The sequence below is a fragment of the Toxorhynchites rutilus genome, chromosome 1 (assembly GCF_029784135.1).
Source record: "Toxorhynchites rutilus septentrionalis strain SRP chromosome 1, ASM2978413v1, whole genome shotgun sequence".
Classification (NCBI taxonomy): Eukaryota; Metazoa; Arthropoda; class Insecta; order Diptera; family Culicidae; genus Toxorhynchites; species Toxorhynchites rutilus.
In genome coordinates, this window is record NC_073744.1 from 26,416,111 (window position 1) to 26,435,637 (window position 19,527).

General features: G+C 38.6%; 1 protein-coding gene across 2 annotated transcripts in view; it reads left to right on the forward strand.

Moving 5' to 3' along the window:
* LOC129775066 (leucine-rich repeat-containing protein 24) overlaps positions 1-19,527 on the forward strand; it is a 420,822-nt gene that overhangs the window by 39,093 nt on the left and 362,202 nt on the right. The gene's annotated exons all lie outside the window — the stretch shown is intronic.

Genomic DNA, 19,527 nt, shown 5'->3' on the forward strand with positions numbered 1-19,527 from the left:
AAACCTTCCCCGACCCCAAAAACCTCTACATACCAATTTTCATGTCGATCAGTTCAGTAGTTTCCGAGTCCATAAGAATCAGACAGACATCACTCCATTTTTATATATAGACTAGCTAACCCGGCAAACTTCGTCCCGCCCATTTACTTGATTAATTCTCGAGTAATGCAGAAATTTGTGTTTTATTTGTATGGCAGCCACCCCTAAGAGAGGGGGAAGGAGTATCTTAACACCATAGAAACATTTATTGCATCCTAAAACCTCCACATGCCAAATTTGGTTTCATTTGCTTGATTAATTCTCGAGTAATGCAGAAATTTGTGTTTCATTTGTATGGCAGACCCCCCCCCCCTTTGAGTGGGGGAAGGACTGTCTAACCATCATAGAAACATTTATTGCACCCTAAAACTTTCACATGACAACTTTGGTTTCGTTTGATTGATTAATTTCCGGGTAATGCAAAAAATTGTGTTTCATTTGTATGGCAGCCCCCTCTAAGAGAGGGGGAAGGAGTATCTTATCACCATAGAAACATTTATTGCATCCTAAAACCTCCACATGCCAAATTTGGTTTCATTTGCTAGATTAATTCTCGAGTAATGCAGAAATGTGTGTTTCATTTGTATGGCAGACCCCCCCCCCCTTTGAGTGGGGGAAGGACTGTCTAACCATCATAGAAACATTTATTGCACCCTAAAACTTTCACATGCCAACTTTGGTTTCGTTTGCTTGGTTAATTTCCGAGTAATGCAGAAATTTGTGTTTCATTTGTATGGCAGCCCCCCCTTAGAGAGGGGGGAGGGGTCTCAAAATATCACGAAAACCTTCCCCGGCCCCAAAAACCCCTACATACCAATTTTCATGTCGACCGGTTCAGTAGTTTCCGAGTCTATAAGAATCAGACAGACAGACAGACATCACTCCATTTTTATATATATATAGATAAATAAATAGATAAATGATCTCCCACTTCCCAGTTTTTCTGATATACATATGTGGTATGCCTATACAGCCATTCCATGCCAAACCGATAAAGTGGTTCTCAGATTTCCGTCAGTTTTCGTGGTAATTTTGTTCTTTATCGCACAACATTAGACCCGTATTTTTTATTGTTTTCATTAGGGTGCCCATTTCCATTTTGGTCCGAAAAATCAATTTTTCCACTTTTTCCCAAAAATGACTTTTTTTTAAATCTATAACCTTTGAACCACTGAATCGATTTAGATGATCGACATATCAAATTAGAGGTTAGTTAGGTTAGTATAAGTTAGTTCTCTTTGAAAACATATTATCTTTGCGAAAAATTGAAATTGAACTGCTCCGCTAGTGAAAAGTTGCATACATCATCCCCCGTTGCTGGTCAGTTGCGTACAATGTGATTACAAAGACACGACAGAGAGCATATACTACAACTTCGACAAAGCCAACTTCGACGAGATGAACAATTTCCTCTCAAACGTTAATTGGGAAGAAGAATTGGCCAATCGCGACGTCAACGACGCGGCATCAACGGTATCGTGCATCATAATCTATGCCATTGATCAATTTCTACCTAAGCGAACTAACCGTGTACCTCTTAAACCTGCATGGTCGAACTCGGAGCTTAAGCGTTTGAAGAAACGGAAAAGGGCAGCTCTTCGGGAACATGCCAAACTTCATACCGAATCCACGAAAACGCGTTATTCCAAGGCTAATTCGGACTACAGACGATTGAACGATCAACTACATCAAGCGCACCTAAGACAGCTCCAACGTCGTCTGAAATCCAACCCTAAGAGGTTCTGGCAACACGTGAATAGTCAAAGGAAGGAAACAGGGTTCCCCTCAACCATGACTAACGGTGTAGTGAACGCTGCAACCATTCCAGATATTGCAGAATTATTTCGTAAACAGTTCAGCAGCGTTTTCAGTAACGAACGAACAAACAGCCAGGGCGTAGCAGCTGCATCTCGCAACGTTCCTTTCTCATCCTTCTCAAGTGGATCGTTTGCTATTACGAGAGAAATGGTTATCTCAGCCGGGAGTCAACTGAAAAGTTCGAGGGGTTCCGGTCCTGATGGTATTCCGTCCTTGGTCCTGAAACGCTGCTTGATTGCTCTAGCAACACCTCTAGCCAATACTTTCAATCTCTCCCTGAGGTCGGGTGACTTCCCATCCTGCTGGAAGGAATCTTACGTTTTTCCGATTCACAAAAAGGGTTGCAAAAGGACTGTATCGAACTATAGCCGCTTTAAGTGCTACGTCGAAACTTCTCGAGCTAATTATTCTCGAAGAATTGGTTCAAAACTTCGCTCACTGCATTTCGATGGACCAGCATGGTTTCATGTCCAAGCGCTCAACGACTACCAATTTAGTACAGTTCACTTCCTACATCATCCGTGAAATTGAGCAAGGCCATCAAGTAGATGCTATATATACAGACCTCTCTGCAGCATTCGATAAAATGAATCACGACATTGCTTTGGCTAAGTATGACAGGTTAGGTGTTCAGAACGACCTGCTTGCTTGGCTTTCTTCTTATTTGACTGGTCGAAGCATGACTGTCAAAATTGCGGACTATGTTGCTCCTTCCTTCCCCGTGACATCTGGCGTTCCTCAAGGTAGCCATCTAGGGCCATTCCTGTTTCTGCTGTATATGACGACGGACGACCTCAAGTTGTATCTCGTGATACGGAAACCAAGCGATGCCCATGCGAAGGATGTGCCGTGTCTTCAACAGATACTACGATGTGTTTGACTTTAATGTTTCACGTTGTAGAAATAAGAGTTGTTTCCGTAGAGTTTTTAATTAATATGTGTAGTGTCGTAATTTTCATGTCATTGGGATAACTATTGTATCTGTTGGCAAATGAATAAATATAAATCTATTAAATTTGGATTTTCGTTTTTGTAATTATTGATAGAGGGCGCTATACTTTTTTTTTTTTTCTTGAATGCTGAGGTTTTTTTTTGCATATTATATCCGAAAATCAGAGATGTGTTACTTTTCTTTTTTGAGTTACTATTTCGCAAATTTAACATGTTTTAAGCCTTCTAGAATTCTTAGACTAGACCAATGCGTTTAGAATTCAATATTCCCGCAAGTGTGATATTTTTTCATAGAATGTTAGCTCATTGGCTTCAATTTAATGTGTCGATCATCTAAATCGGTTCAGCAGTTCAAATGTTATGAATTTTTGAAAAACGGCTTTTTTGGATAAAAGTGGAAAAACGATTTTTCGGACGACCAGTTAACTTTGAACAATCATATTTCAAAATCGAAAAAAAGCATTTTGACGTAGGACTACGTCTTTCATTTCTATACCGGGGTGTAAAATCAAAGTTTCGAAAACGAAAGCGTTACGCCGGAGACCGAGATTTTGAGCGTTAATAGCTCCTAAACAACTGAACGAAATGGTATGATAAACACTTCATTCGAAAGATAAAATGTCTACGCGTTCTATACTTGTTACTTTTTGATCCAAAAACTTGTTTCAATAGTCTTAAAATTGCTTTCAAAACAGGCTATTGAAATCACCAATCGGTATATAAGCGTGCGCCGCTCGGAAATCCACTCAGTTCTAATTGAACAGCGATTGGAGCATGTTGTCGCTGTTGTGGTGAAGCTCTTCGTTTATCATGAAAGCGCGGATGAACGGTGTCACCAAGAGCCTGTTTGTGCACCTTAGGCCAGAAGGGAATCCATCAGGAGGAGAGTGATACCACAAACAGTTCCCCGGGAAGATCTCGAAGCAGCCGCTACACACACATATACACGCGCGGAATTCTTTCCGTTTGGATGCCATTCAGCATCGAGAAAGATCCGAAAAATAATCTGCCAGTTCCTCTGGGAATTTAAAAATACATTCATGTGAAAGAGTTTATTTGAATGTTTTCTATCCATGTAACACTGTGACCAAATACATTTGGTTTTGTGATTTTTCAATCAATCGCAATTAACAGGATAGCTTCTGAAGATTATTTTTCCCCATCAGTAGGATATTTCCGTATCCAATATTGTATGCGCCCGCAATCGATTATTGCTCAGTCGCCGAAAGTTCCGAGCTCAGAGAGTTCATTCCCCTCTAGTTTGCCTTCCAAATTGCCATCGTAAACCACACCTTCTCTCGATTCAATCACACACAAAAAGCATACTTAAGCGATATTCTGGTGGTGAGACACATTCATTTTTCGTGAGGACATCGACAAGACAACATCGTTGCCTAACGTGCTGGAGGAGGTGGACGGCGAAGGATCGACACATACACGCGCATAACTCTTTCCGTTAGGATGCCATTCAGCATCGAGAAAGTTCCGGAAAGATCTAATCATTGCTGGAAAATAATCTGCCAGTTCCTTTGGGAATTTTCAAAATATATTCATGTGAAAGAGTTTAATTGAATGTTTTCTATCCATGTAACACTGTGACCAAATATGTTTCAATCAAGTGCTATTAACAGGTGGTTATCGAGTTGGCAATAACCACTGGTGGGCTTCCAGTATCGAGGAAAATGTGGAAATATCTAATCGTTACTGAAAATAATCTGCCAGTTCCTCTGGGAATTTAAAATTACATTCATGTGAAAGAGTTTATTTTAAGGTTTTCTATCCATAAAATATCCATATAATACATTTGGATTTGTGATTTGTCAATCAAGTACAGTTAGCAGGTTAGCTTCTGAAGATTATTCTTCAGAACAAGGTTTTTCGTATCCTATATTGGATGCATAAAACCTTGTGCCTCCAACCGACTCCAACTCATACAAACGCTCTCGTTTTCGAAGTCTCCCAAATATTCATTTATTCATTCATTCAGAATGGATTTAGATTCAACTTCAAACAAATGATCTCTAAATCAACGATAGTCCTACGTCACCCTTGCGGTTATACCATAGATATAACCCACTTCCTGTTTTTGATATCGAGATATGGGTCACTCTACGAAAAATGTAACGTTTATTAAGAGTTTTCAAATGCATATTACGCAGAATCGTTCTTACGATATATAATAATGTACCATTAGACGGCAAATTTACCCAGCATTTTTTTCGCCTGAGACATCAACAGTGGAAATAATAAAACAAGTGAGCAATTTAACACATAAAAGAGGTGTGTTTTGCGAGCGGATGCGAAGATAAATCATGTATTATGCACTCTTTCTTTCAACTTCTTTCCCACTTATGTTGTATGCAACATGAAATTGTGTGCAATAATTCGTTCTTTCAAGCATATTAGCAAAAAGTAATGAGATGCAAGATTTCAAGCATCACTCAAATTTCATGCCAGATTTTATAAAAGCAACGAGGAAAGTGCCACCCACACAGTGATCGTTCGTAAATTAGGGCGGAAAACATTACAATTATCGAATTTTACTCGCAAACTGGACTGCAAAACAGCGAAAGAAATACACTGAAGTCGCTTTTTACGCGGTTTTTTTTTTAATTTCGGAAACCCCGATTTCCTTTACTCTCCCCTTGGGTGATTTTTCGGTTTTCAAAAAATTCAAACTTTGACTAATCAAGTTCGCTTTGAAAATTCGAAAGTCACTTTTTTCCCATACATCCATTGGCACTCTACTACACACCGGTCAAAATGATCGGTTATAGGTATATAACAACTGCCGGTAGTTCTAGTGTTAATTTTGGAATCTAGAATTTGAATCTATAATCTGAAATCTGGAATCTGGAATCGGAAATCTAAAATCTGATAATTGAAATCTAAAAAAGGAACAGAAATGATTTTTTTTTCTTATTCCTTCCATATCAGTCGTAATCATTGATTGATTCATTTTAGTCGACTGGGGTAAAGTGAAATCGGTATCTCTACGCAGGCTGAAACATCGATTCTTTTGTTTCTGTTGTCATTTCCTGTCAATTTAGAAAACAAAAGTTTTCATTGTTTGCCCGAATGTGCTAGATTTATTATCCTCGTTGAAGAGTTTCATTTCGCATGCGAAAAGACGCTCGCAGCAATCCCTTTGCGAGTTTTTCTCCATTTCACTTCAACTAAACGGATTGTCCCGAATAGTCTTCAAAAAAAAATGAGTGGGTTATATCTATGATATAACCGCAAGGTTCACGTGGAACTACCTTAGCTTAGCAATCATTCGTTTGTATTGATTAAATTCTTGATTGAATGAAACAGTTTCCAAATTCAATTGAGTTCAATATATTTGCTCTGTGAGTGAAAAAATGGGAGGGTTATATCTATGATATAACCGCAAGGTTGACGTGGGACTACCTTAGCTTAGCAATCATATGTTTGTATTGATCAAATTCTTGATTGAATGAAACAATTTCCGAATTCAATATATCTGTTTTGTGAGTAAAGAGATTGAATAAACGACATGTAAGGTCAGTTCATGCATTGTGATACGAACGAACGTGATGAATTATAGAGGTTTTAAACTTTTCAGTTCATTCGCCTTGCCGATAGATTATGTTCTTCGTTACATGTAAATTTAACGACAGTCCTTTTACGTTTGGTATGATGCCTAGGACAAAATAGGTGAACGGAAGAATTATCAAACGATTATTTTATTCATCATTTCCCTCTGAAGTTTGCATCTCTCAAGCGTACGTACTTCTCGAACCGCGCATTTGCTTGATTTGATGAACTTTAGGCACTCATTTTCGATTTTAACATGTACGTCGAACGCATATTGATTAATCAATAACGCCTATGGTTGGAGCAAATGGTTGTCGACATTTTGACTAAACATCAAATGGTATGCGTAAAAATTCAGTGAGCAGAAGATATGAATGCATATCTTTCAATGCAATATTGAATAACCGAGCCGAAGCGTTGTGCTCGTACCTGCTTTTTTAATCCATGTTAAGAAAACACTTTTCGGAGTACAAAAAAACATGCGAGTGCAGAAGTACCCCCGGCTTGCATGAAACAACAACTTCAACTTCTACTTTTTATACTATAGAGGCTTTTAACACGAACATTCATTCGTCTCTAATGTCTGCATGATTTTCCCAAGTTCCTAAGATTAAAAGACCGTGTTAAGGAAATATATTCTAGTCTTCACAAAAGCAAGCGAGTACAAAAATACTCGCAGTTTGCATTTATTTGCAAAGCCAATCTCCCCAGACACCATGGTTTTGAAGTCTATGTTAGGCAAACACATTTCAGTCGGGACAAAAATTCCCCCGACTTGCATGTATTTGCAATGCCAATTTCCCACGCTCCATGGATTTGAAGTCTGTGTTAGGGAAACACATTTCAGTCGGAACAAAAATGCCCCTGACATACATGAATTTGCAATGCCAATTCCCTCCGACAACTTGGTTCTGAAGTCTGTGTAGGCGAAACACATTTCAGTCGGAACAAAAATACCCCCTACTTGCATGTATTTACAATGCCGATTTCCTCCAGGCACCTTGGTTTTAAAATCTCTGTTAGGGAACACATTCCGGTGGGAACAAAAGCTCCCCCTTTTTTCATGTATTTGCAATGCCGATTAACTCAAGGCTGCTTGGTTTAGATGGCTGTGTTGGGGAAACCGTAAACCGAGCCAATCAAAACGAGGCAGTCAGGGCGTTTAGATAACGCTCAACATTTTACAGTTATTCAATTGTTTATCTAATGAAAAATAATATTTTGGCGATGGCGATAGATGCGTAGAATCATTCCCTACCAATTGATGCAAACATCTTTCTGATCCAGTAAGAAATGTTTGAGTTATAAGCATTCAGAATCTTTCATTTTTTCCTTCATGTTCTGTGTTTAGGTTTTCATTTTACCCCCCATATACTCCGGTTAGACGTAGTCCCACGTCAAAAAATGAACAAATGCCATGTAAAGTCAATTCATTTATTGTGATTGATTGTTCTTCGTTACAAGTAAATTTAATGACGGACCTTTTACGTTTGGTATGATGACTAGAACAAAATATATGTACGGAAGAATTATCAAACGTTTGATGAACCAGCCTAAGGCTGAAAATCTTTCCAATAAAGACAAAAAAAAATTATCAAACGATTATTTTATTTTACATTTCCCTCTGAAGTTTACATTCCAAAAGTGTACATACTTCTCGAATCTCGAATTTGCTTGAAACTGGGAAGTTCATTCGCTTCTAGTGGCTGCACGATTTTCCCAGGTTCCTAAGTTTAGAAGATCATGTTAGGACAGACATATTCCACTCTGCACAAAGGCAAGCGAGGACAAAAGTAGTCGCAGTTTGCATTTATATGCAGAGCCGATTTCCCCAGAAACCTCGGTTTTGAAGTCTGTGTTAGGGAAACACATTTCAATCGGAACAAAAATACCCCCGACTTGCATGAATTTGAAATACCGATTTCTCCAGGCACCTTGGTTTAGAAATCTCTATTAGGGAACACATTTCGGTGGGAACAAAAGCTCCCACCACTTTCGTGTGTTCTTTTTCTTCTTTTTGGCTTTAAGAGGGTTTAAACATTTCAGTTCACTCGCCTCTAGGCTCTTTCGTGTGTTTGCAATGCCGATTTCGCTGCTTGGTTTTAAAGTCTGTGTTAGGGAACATTGTCCCAAACAAAAGTCCCCCTACTTTCATGTATTTGCAATGCCGATTTCCCCAAGGCTGCTTGGTTTTGATGGCTGTGTTAGGGAAACCGTAAATCGGGCCAATCAAAACGATGCAGTTAGGGCGTTTAGATAACGCCTAATATTTTACAGTTATTCAATTGTTTATCTAATGAAAAACAACATTTTGTTAGTTGCGATAGATGCGTAGAAATATTCCCTATCAAGTGATGCAAACATCTCTCCTATCCAGTACGAAATGTTCGAGCTATAAGCATTCGAAATCTTTCATTTTTTTCCTGCATGTTCTGTGTTTAGGTTTTCATTTTACCCTCCATATATTCCGGTTAGACGTAGTCCCACGTCAAAAAAAAGGGGTGGGGGGTTATGTAAATGATATAACCGCAAGGTTGACGTGGGAGTACCGTTGGCTTAGTAATCATTTGTTTGTATTGATTAAGTTCCCCCAATTGCATGTATTTGCAATGCCAATTTCCCCAGGCACCTCGGTTTTGAAGTCTGTGTTGGGGAAAACGTAAATCTGGCCAATCAAAACGAGGTAGTTGGGGCGTCTAGATATCGCTTGACATTTTACAGTTATTCAATTGCTTATCTCAGGAAAAAAAACATTTTATGATTTGTGGTAGATGCGTGGAAATATTTCCTATCAATTGATGCAAACATCGTGCCGATCTATTAAGAAATGTTCGAGTTATAAGCGTTCGAAATCTTTCATTTGTTCCTGCATGTTCTGTGTTTAGGTTTTCATCTTAAACCCCCCACCCCCCATTTATTTCGGTTAAACGTAGTCCCACGTCAAAAGTTGTATTGAAAGGATACCTAGGAGAGCATAGCAATCACGCTTACCACTACACCACTGATGCCTGCCACTGCTTCTGTGAGTTATTTTTTAAATATAACAACAAAACTTTCATTAGAGCATAAACTGCTAGAATGAATGAATGTTCCAGTTCGCTTTGCTTCAGTTTGAAAAATTAAGAAATTAAGGTTCTATTGCTTTCTGCGTTTGTAATTTGATGAACTCCAAAAAAGTGATATGATAATATGATGCAGTTTCAGTTTCAATTCCTGATTCATCTGAGAAACAGTGTGTTTGGGTTGGTAATGAAGTTTACGTAACAGATCCCAGTGTATCACAACGTTTTCTGTGAATTTAATATATATTGTAAACAGTCGGTTAGGGTGGAGGAAGCAGCTTTGTCTTCCATCAACGTACAAGTATGAAACATATATATGTGTCACTCAGTTACAGCACTTTTTTTTCTCCCTCCGGCTGAACCAATCAGGCGGAATGTGTCCAACGAAGCCTGACCAATTCCTTGCACACATACGCACCGGAGAGGAACCGATTTTTCTTGTGCTGGAAATCGCATCAATCGTCCTCGTCCATAGCAACCGATTCACTCACCGAATTCGAACCGGTTTCGTACGAAAGGAGAAAAAACGCCTCCGGGGATCTGTCGTCCATCTCAGCCACATTTGTTTCGCAGCGCGCGCCATTCATGTCGCTAGCAGCCGATCACTTCCCGCGCCTTTCTTATCTCGTTTGGCATTTTCGATTCGGCCTGTGTTTGGCCGTGTCGCGCGCCATTGACTTTGATTGAGCGGAAGCTGGTCTTTCAAACATGGTCCGCGAGCTCCCCACGCATCGATTACTCATTTCATTACCTGTTGGAACTGACAGCGGAGCAACACCCAAATAAATTTTGGGACACACACGGATCGAAGCGAATCGATGAGTTGTATTTGATATCGATTTTCCGGCTTTAGTTTTGGTCGGTTCGGACCGTTTCAAGCATTCACCCGAGCATTCATTTTACTCATTTCGGTCTTCCCCTTCCCGTAAGCTTTATTATTTCGCATTTCTTGATTAGCTGCCAATGTTGTTGATGCTATGAGCCTCGGGGTTGGTCACAGATCCCACGCAGTGGGAGTGAACCGAAGAAGCAGACGAGTTTTTGGAGCTGGATTTTGTTGCTTCCTGGAGGCGACAGACAGATGGTACACCAGACCAGGGGTGACATTGCGCATTTCGAAACGATTTGATTTTTGTTCGTTTCGACCATTTTTACATGCCTTTGACCAGCTTTGTTTACGAACCCAAAAATTTTACATTTCTCTACGAGACAAATTTTGCTCTAAATCTTGTACACCGAAAATATGAGCTAGAAAAATATACACAATACTTAAACCATTTCGATTTGAGTTCGAATTTTCTCGAAACGAGTTACTCGTTTCGAAATGCGCAATGCCACCCCAGGACACTCAATCTTCATTTCTGGGCAAATTCACATTTTCCTCCATCGTGTCATCCAATTCATCTCCTGTTCCAGGGAACGCACTCAATTATTCAGACGGTTTCGACTGAATCTATATTTTTCATCAGGCTCTTTCTTGCGGTTCCCTAGCGTTGTGGTGGCATCCACTCGAACCGTACGTCTGCTGGCCGATGGGAGGCTTTCGGGAAAAGTTTTTCCCTCCAAGTCCCACTTACCGTGCACAGCTGTAATTTGACTCGAATGAGAGCACCAACCACTTCTGCCGTGTCCTCCGAATATTCCAGCACTTGATTCCTTCTCGTTGTGGACGGATGCGCGCTTGTATACACATACACACAAATGTACACTTCATCAACGGCGTTCGAGTACGTGTGTGCGTTTGATTTTCCCCAGGATTTCGGGTTTTCGGGTAGTGACGAGTGATTAGCCCAGGCTCAAGTGTGGAGAAGAGCGAAAGATGAATTGGAGCGTAATTAATCACGCCAGAAAATTGGTTTTGCTTCCTGCCAGAACCAGTCCGAACACCATTCCGAGGCGAAGGCCCCCTTCCAGATTATGCAAATGAAACGAGATACGAAACGAGAAGTGTTTCATTTGGGTAATCATCGAGGGTAAACAGAGTGATTAATGCACTGGTCGATCTCCCTGGGTGACGTGTGTGTGCTCACTTTTTTCTCTCATTCAACGATGACGAGGCGTTGATGGAAGTCATGTTTGGTCCCAATCACCATCAACGCCAAGCATGCGTGCATGACGTCTGTGTTCGCTCTCTGGGGATGTTCAATGGGGACGATAATAGTTTCGGATTAAGTCGGGTGTCGATTGGAAACTTAACAAAATTCCAATCCACCTTCTCCAAAAGCCATAAAAACAAACCACGAAAAAACAATTGAGTCGTTGATTTCCCGGAGGCTAGGTCACACAGCAAACCTCGAGGGACAACAATAAACTCTCCTCGGACTGTGTTTGGGTTTGGCGAATGCTTCGTGCCCCTTCCTGCTGGCGACAGTCGGGGAGTTTATGGCTGCGAAGGGTCAGATCTGTGGATGTAGCGCGCAATCCACGGCCAGATAAAAAAAAAAACGATCTTAACGCCCCAGCATACATAGTGTATGCAATCGATAGCGAAACAACAACGGACAAAATTTTGAGGCTGCGGAAAAGAAATTTAGGCTCAACTGCACATAAATTTCGATTTCTTTGGGGTAATATAATCCCAATTGGGCTCGATGTAAGCTCTGAATTGTGGACCTTGCTGGAATCGGTCTTGTTTGTTACAAAGGGTGTGCAGATCTGGGTAACAGAGAATTGTTATGTGACAATTCTAAAATTATTGGAGAAGTTAGTTAAAGACAGGTCCGGAGGTTGGTTCGACACTGTTGTGGATTACTGTAATATTCTGAATCAAAAATTATATGTTTTAGAGATTCGGCGATGGAGAAAGGTAAAAAAGAATGGCTTTTGAGTTATTGAAAATCTATGTTAATTTTTTTTCTGTAACATTGCAAATTTTTGGCACACCAAAAACACCTTTAAATAAAAGTTGAGGCAGTTCTAGCCCTCGAAGTTACAAAAAAATATTATTTCAAGAATTTGAATCAATACATTATTGGTTGAAAGAAACAATTTTAGAGTTGAATTGAATTCAACATATTTGCTTTGTAAGTGAAAAATGGGTGGGTTATATCTATGATACAACCGCAAGGTTGACGTGGGACTAACGTTAGCTTATTAGTTATTTGTTTGTATTGATTACATTATTGATTGAATGAAACAATATTCGAATTCAATTGAATTCAACATAATTGCTGTAAGCAAAGAATGTGAACAAACGCCATGTAATGTAAGGCACCTTGGTTTTGATGGCTGGGTTAGGGAACACATTTCGATGGGAACAAAAATTCACTCAACTTGCATTTATTTGCAATGCCAATTTCTCCAGGCACCTTACTTTCGATGCCTGTATTATGGAACATACTTCGATGGAAACGAAAATCCTTCACTTGCATGTATTTGCAAATTCGCCTTCTTCTTTTTCTTTGTTCACGGAGACTTTAAATCTTACGATTCATTCATCTCTGGTATTCTGGTAAAGTTTATTTATATTTTCTTGTAAAGTTCAGTTTCTTCTAAAACTTTTATTAAATTATTTTCCTGTGTTTCCTCGTTACTTAGAACATCTCTCAAGTTCTGCCTATATTAATTTTAGTTCTAGCGTCCGTTGTATGTTGGCAATCCAGTAGTAAGTGACTCACAGAAATGTGGGTCTCATTGCAGGAGCATTGAGGTTTTTCTTTCCTCTGAAGTAGATAAGTATGAGTGACTTCGGTGTGACCGATTCGATGACGGGTGAGAAACCGTATTTCCTTGCTGTTGTTTCTGTCATGCCCTGGAAGAGTGTTGTTTTTAATTTTTTGAAGAAAAGTTGATCTGCTTTTTCTCCAGGCTATGTCCCCACTTTTTATTAGTGGGTTCTTGGGTTCTGTCCCTACCGGCTAATTTGTCGGCGACAGTATTTCCAGGAATTATTTGCAAAGCGGATTCCACCAGGCACCTTGATTTTGATGGCTGTGTTGGGGAAACCGTAAATCGGGACAATCAAAACTTGGCAGCTAGGGCGTTTAGATAACGCTTGATATTTTAGAGATATTAAATTGTTTATGAAAAAAAATAAAATTAAAAAAAAATAAAATTTTATTAATTATGATAAACGCGTAGAAATATTTCATATCAATTGATGCAAGTTATATTACATGATATTGTTTACATCTTTCCGATCCATTAAGAAATATTCGAGTTATAAGCATTCAAAATCTTTAATTTTTTCTTGCATGTTCTGTGTTTAGGTTGTCATTCCACCCCCAATATACTCTGGTTAGACGTGGTCGTCCCACATCATAAAAATAGAATGATAAAATTCACTCATATCCATTTGGGTACGGATGTCGTCTCAGATTCTTAATTCTACTTCAAGTCCAGCTTCCAGATTTAAGATTCCAGACACTAGATACCAGATAAAAGATTCACGATCCAAAAGTACCAGATCCTGTATTGATTTAACATTTCTTTCAAATTTTCGATACTACGCCAAAAATTCAGATTCATGACTAATTCCAGCTGTTTTCAGATTCTGGAATAGAGATTCCAGATAGCAGATTCTGAGATCAGAGTTAACAGTTCGGCTGAAAAGTTCATAAGGTTGACGTCTAGATGGCGCCTCTTGCGAAAATCTACTTGACTATCACAAAGCACCATATTTCAATGGATACGTGTCAAAATTTGACAGCAATCGGTCGATTGGTTTGTAAGTAACAGCATTGAGAGTGAAGCAACTTTTGTTATTGTGAAAAAATTCAATCTATACGCAATCTTTTTTTTTTGTAATTTCTTGGTTTATCATTTTGGATATTATTTGCGAATACGTTGAAATTTCATAAATAACTCTTTATTAAAAAGTTCGGGGACCCTGAGAAGGTTTAATGTCTTGCGTGGTTTTGTAGAATTATTTCGAGAAGCAACGATTCTGTCTTGCCTTTGCGAGAACAATGCACTAATTGGTCATATGTCGCAATTTGTTTTTTTTATATCGATGCACGCATTCCACTGAGTATATAACCAGAGGCTTCTTCCGTGCATCGCCATTTAACAAGCATCAAACACGCATCTAAAAGATGCACACCGTTGCAGCAAAAAAATTAAAACATCGCGAGAATGACCGTTTATGAAAAATCGTTTCTCGACTCTCGGTCAAAACCGTCTTCGCAGTTTACTTCGCAAACATTCTCTTTTCGCTATCCCCCCTCGATGTTTCTATTCTAGCGGCTGCATAAGTTGACCGTTATTGACAACTCTGTTCGGGAAAGCACACAAATGGACAGAACAAATGTATGGGGAAATGGGAATACTTCCAATTTTCATCAATTTAAATCATATATAGACTATGGGACTGTAATGTGTAGCATATATAAAAAATCTTAGAGAACTTCCGATTCGATTGGTATACAAATCGTTGAAATCCGTTCGCAGCAATATTAGTCATTAACGTTAACTTTATTTCATAAAAACGTGACCCGTTTTCTGATTTGGCACCCTCCTTGAAGGACGTAGTTCTACGTCAAAAATGGAAAAAAATCCGAATTTCGTGTATTGATAAAGCATCGCTTTTTGACTCTGTTTGTCCGGATAACGTTTGTCAAGCCATGCTTTGGTTTGCACTGTATTTTTTCTACAAAAAGCAATGTTTTATCAATACACGAAATTCGGATTTTTTCCCATTTTTGACGTAGAACTACGTCCTTCAGGGAGGGTGCCAAATCAGAAAACAGGTCACGTTTTTATGAAATAAAGTTAACGTTAATGACTATTTTCACTGTGAATGAATTCTCATGATTTGCATACCAATCGAATTGGAAATTCTCTAAGATTTGTATTTTTTATGCTATATTTTTGTTCCCACCGAACCTTCCCTAACACGGACTTCAAAATCAATGTGCCTGGGGGAATCCGCTTTATCAAAACATGAAATTCGGGAGTATTTTGTTCCCACTGGGCTGTGTTTCCCTAACACGGACTTTAAATAATGTGCCTGGAGGAGTCCGCTTTGCAAATACATGCAAGTTGGGAGTATTTCTTGGTGTTGAGTACTTTTGTACTCGCTTGTCGTTGTGCAGACCGGAATTTGTTCCACTAAAACGTACTTTTAAACTGAGAAGCCTGGGAAAATCGTCATTCCAGATACTAGAGGTGAATGAACTTTCGCGGTTCGAAAACTACGTAAACATGAGATGTGCAATATTTTCAGAGGGAAATGTGAAATACAATGATCGTTTGACAATTCTTCCGTTCACATATTTTGATAGTCCTAGGCATCATATCAAACGTAAAAGGACGTTCATCAAATTTATTTGTAACAATGAACATAATCTATTACAAAAATGTCGATGCGTTCTGGAATAATTTTCGAAGTGGTAAACAAGTGGATTGCATAATATAATTGCGTAGTTCTACGTCGAAAATATGCGGTCGTGTCCTAGATACAACCCCTTACATTTTTTCACAATAACAAAAGTTGCTTCACTCTTAACGCTGTAACTCACGAACCAATCGACCGATTGCTGTCAAATTTTTACACGTATCCATTGAAAGATGGTGCTTTGTGATAGTCAAGTAGATTTTTTTTTTGCAAGAGGCGCCATCTAGACGTCAACCTTATGAACTTTCTAGCCGAACTGTTATATATTTCACAGCTCTTTTTTATTTAGTTGATAACACATTCAGATTACAGATCTAGATCCATTTTTTGGCTCGGTGATACACATTCTAGATTTTTGATTTCTCGTTGAAATTCTGGTTACTGGATTTTATACAATGCAAAGTCTGAATGCGGATTCAGATTCAAGATCTTCTTATACCTAGATTCCTTCAATTTAAATCCTAGATTTAATTTTATCTTAAGTTTCCAAATTCAGATTCATAATAAAAGCTCAGATTCCAGTTTATAGATTTCGGAGTCACATTCTAGACTCTATATTCTTAATTCCGAATCTTTGTTTTACTACCACATACGAATCCTACAATTGCCTGCTTGATGCTCGGTTTGGATATCAAATAAATTTTGATTTGTTATCCAGATAATGATTTCAGATTTGATGTGCCAATGCTTTCGAATATTTGATTCTATCTTCTGAAATTTAATCCAAATCCAGATTCTGTGCACGGATTTGGGTTACTCATACCTTGAAATTTTTGGATTCGGATTTCTAGTTCAGTATCGTAGTCGGCAACACTTGTCGCAGATGACGGGTACTCTCCGGTATATGTCAGTATTCAATTGCTTTAGCAATACACTTTCTGGCATCTGAAGAACTAAAAATTCTCGACAAAGGTTATTGACTGGAAAACTTCGACGAGAACGTCCAATTTCGTCACGCAACGAATGCCGAGGCTCAATTGGCATTCGATTGGAAATTGATAATATATGATCCCCGGCCTTCGACTTTATGATTTTTACTGAACCGAAGCAAACAACTACTCGACTCCTTGGTATCCAGTCGATGCCTCGTGTATCAATAAATACCAGTTCAAAATCAACCCGAGGCAGAGACACAGATTCCAAATCTTTACAAACGTATGTGCTCTCTCGTAGCAAATCACGAATGGAGAGCTTATTAAAGAGCAATAAATAACATCCGATGAACCCTCGATAGATCTCTTCCTTGGGGAAGATTGGATTTTTATATTGCTCGGAAGGAACAACCCCGGCAAGGGGTGATGGACACACAGACCCGACAGGGCAGATAACATGTAAAATATCGGAACTACGTGATCGTGTCGATTCCGGTTTTTCTGTATTCCCGTCGTTTTTTTTTTTTTTTTTGGTTAAAGGCAAATTCCGTGCCACGTTCCATCCTGGAAGCGTCAGCAAATAGTCGGATTTTTGTGGGGAGTTTAGCAGCCATAAACTCATTCGCGGTAGTGCTGGGCTGTCATGTGTGCCAAATCGCACACGAGAGCGTATTTTGCTTTCGCAGGCGCGAGTGATTCCATGTGCTGCCCCCTCTGTCATAAACATGCGCCCGCGCGAATCGGCGAATTGCTGACTCATAAACACTGCTCCGCTTTTGACGCAACTCGACCGGGGAAGGTGGTGTGTGACAAAGGGTGTCTTTGGCCAATGAAGTTGACCTGAAACTGTTGTGGTGATTCAATTTTTATTTCTGCTTCGTGGAATCAATGAATGCCATTTTTATGGGAGCGCATTAAAATCGATCAACCATTGCTACTAAATGTTGGGCGGCGAAGTATTCCCTCCCTTCCGGGATGTGTCACAATCGATGGGGCAGGGCAGGGCTTATCGTTGTGTTTCAAAATGGTGCCCTCAGTATAAACATTGTGTGGGGTGTGTGGCATTTGAGTTTGTAGCGCTGTGCGCGCTTATCGATAGTAAAAAGTATGTCATTTTAAGTGCTTTTCTGATACGAACACAGAAGCGGCATATGAGCATGTCAGAGAGTGTAAATATTATTGCGACATGTTGTCAGAATGATTCCACCGAACCATTCGGACATAAATGCTCTTTTGCAGTTCTGTTTCTTCTGTGGTTCCGTTTGATTTTGAATGTAGAACATTTTGTTGCTGGACGAATTTTACTATTGAGCCTTATAACACGTTGAGCCCCGCGTCGATCTCTGGGAAATGACAATGATTTTTCCGTCAAGTTTGCGCCGGTTTTATCGTACCCACATCAAACAATTTTTGTTTGAAGTTTATTGTTTCACCAGATTTGAAGAAATCCTCGAACGAAATTCCCTCTTCTTCACTTAAATTTAATTTCAATTTTCCTGAAAAAAAACGTTTGTAGAAGTTGAACTTTCTGAGTATTTTTCAATTTGAAACCATTGTATAAAGTATCAACATATCAACAATTTTTATAATTTTCTCAAAACTTTTAGAATTAAAATGCTCTTAAATACGAGATATTCTATATTTTATTTCGATATTTCTGTTTCATTGAAAACGTATTTTTCAAAGTTTGGTCGTGATTTCGATCTGCAGCATCATCTTTTTTTGAATTTAGGCGAAATTTTATAGCTCAACATTGTATAGCAAGCTAGGTAAACTGCTTTGATCCTGTTGGTTTGAGTAGCAGTTATAAATTATTCGTTTTTCTTACTTTTTTTCATACTGTGATGTTGTCTTTAGTTACAGGAAAAGTTAATCGTAATAATCAATTCATTTGCTTATTCATACAAGAACTGCAAATTCGAAATATATTCCGAAAATGTTTCTACTAGATTCCTGATCCATCCTGATTTCTGAGCATCAGACACTGTGTGTTAATTAATGTCCTAGATTCAAATTTCATAAAATTATTGTTTGGAATTTATTTTACATCACTTAACGGAAAGAACAAAACATTCACTTGAATTACATTAGATTCAATGTAATATTAACCATAATCCAACATGTATCTGAATCATTCATTCAAACATTCAAACAGTCAGTGTTTCAGTGCCTTTCTAGACAGCGAGCAATCAACAGTACATATTAATGGTAAAACTGAGAACTAACGAGAAAATTATATTGTTTCTCTGCTTTGAGAACAGTTTGCACCACTCAGTGCAAGCATATAATTTGCTTACATTACATCTGCACTGCAATCTTAATAACTATTGTCGGAATTAGACAAACTTCATTTGTATTAGAAAAACTTTCTAATACAAATGAAGACCGGTGGGTAATGTTGGGGCATAACTGGGGGAGCTACTCTCCACATGACAGTATCAAAAAACTAACACGGTGCTTCTATTTCACCTTTTTACTTCTGAAGAACAAAAATTGAAAAAAGGAAATATGAATAGGAAGTAAAATAATGAACCATAGAAAAATCTGGGAAGCGAAAAATTTTCAAATCCCAAAATCTTGAAATCAGAAATTCTCGAATCCTCAAATCCTGAAAATCTCAAAACCTTACCATCCACAAACCTTAAGATCTCAACGTCTTAAAGTTTAAAAAACTAGAATCTGAAAACTCTAAATCTGGAAACCTCAAAATCAGAAAATCTTAAAATATGAAAATCTCAAAATATTTCAATTTCAAATTTTAAAATTTTCCTACCTTAATTTTTTTTTGATTTTGTAATTTTGAAATGCTTAAATATTTAGATTTTCGGTCTGTCATATTTTTATATCTTTAGATCTTTGAATACTCGAATTTTTAATTTTTGTGATTCGTGAT